This window comes from Orycteropus afer, unplaced genomic scaffold (genome assembly GCF_000298275.1).
Source record: "Orycteropus afer afer isolate SDZICR_OR568_19922 unplaced genomic scaffold, OryAfe1.0 scaffold00538, whole genome shotgun sequence".
NCBI lineage: Eukaryota > Metazoa > Chordata > Mammalia > Tubulidentata > Orycteropodidae > Orycteropus > Orycteropus afer.
The window spans coordinates 1,563,112-1,564,645 of record NW_006922125.1 but is presented as its reverse complement, the minus strand read 5'-3'; positions in this window follow the sequence as shown (position 1 = coordinate 1,564,645).

The window sequence follows — 1,534 nt, the reverse complement described above, 5'->3', positions numbered from 1 at the left end:
GAAGTGAGAGGGGAGCTGTTGCATTGTGGTAAATTATAGTCAGTGTCATGAGACAAAGTGTATGTGAGCTGCTATATGGAAAGTCAATTTGCTGTGTAAACTTTCAGCAAAATCACAATTAAATAAATAAATGAAAAGATCATAAAACAGAATGCAAAAATTATCAAATATTATCATTAATATGATTCACAAGTGAAATTTTGTTGTGAGTAATTTAAAAATATATGCAATAGTACATTGAGAAGGAACTGTCAGAAATATAAACCAGATTCAGAAAAGGCTGTGTTGTTATTATGGGCTGTTGAGATGTCTCTGATTAATAGTGACCTTATGTACAACAGAACAAAACATTGTCCAGTCCTGCACCAGCCCCATGATCCTTGCTATACCTGAGCCCATTGTGGCAGCCACTGTGTCAATGCAACGGTTTGAGGGTCTTCCTCACTTTTGCCAACCCTCCACTTTATGGAGCATGATGTCCTTCTCCAGAGAATGGTCCCTTCTGACAACATGACCAAAATAGGAGAGACAAAGTCTGGCCATTCTCACTTCCAAGAAGCATTTCGGCTGCACTTCTTCCAGGATAGTTAGTTCTTTTAGCAGTCCATAGTACTTTCAATATTCTTTGCCAACACCACAACTCAAAAGAATCAACTTTTCTTCAGTCTTCCTTATTCATCATCCAGCTCTCACATGCTTATGAGGCAATTGAAAATACCATGGCTTGGGTAAGTTCACCTTAGTTCTCAAGGAGGTATCTTTGGTCTTCAGCACTTGAAAGAGGTCTTTTGCAGTGGATTTGCCCAGATCTTCTGATGTCTTCACTGCTACTTCCATTGGTGTTGACTGTAGAACCAAGTAATATGAAGAACTTGACAACTCCAATCTTTTCTCCATTTATTTTTTATCATTTTTTCTTTGAGATTACCCTATGACTTATAATTTTCCCTTCTATATTGCAGCTCTCTTAACTTGCTCATCATTTAGAAGTCTGTAACTACAGAGCATTTTCCCTCTTTTTGTTTTTAGTTGTCCTCACTTGCCAATTGATGGCTGTGGTTCCCTGTTTACAATCTTGTGAGCTCATTTTACTTTGGATATGTCCATAGCTGTGATTTCTGGGTTATGTCATTTTGTATATTAATGGTCAGTTATTTGCTATTTTTGGTTCTCTATTCAAAGGACTCCTTTTAGCATCTCTTGTAAGGTTGGTCTGGTTTTAACAAATTCCCTTAGTTTCTCCTTATCTGAAAATCTTCTAATTTCACCAGCATATTTGAGGGGCAATTTTGCCAAGTATATAATTCTTGGTTGAATTTTTTTCTCTTTCATGCTTTTATATATACCATCCCATTTCCTTCGTGCTTGCATGGTTTCTGCTGAGAAATCAGAGCTTATTTGTACTGGCTGTCCTTTGTGAGTAAATTTTTGTTTTTCCCATGCTGTTTTCCAGATTCTGTATTTGTCTTTGGTTTTGATGAGTTTGATGATGATGTGTCTTGGTGATTTTCAATCCAATTTGGGGTTCTTTGGA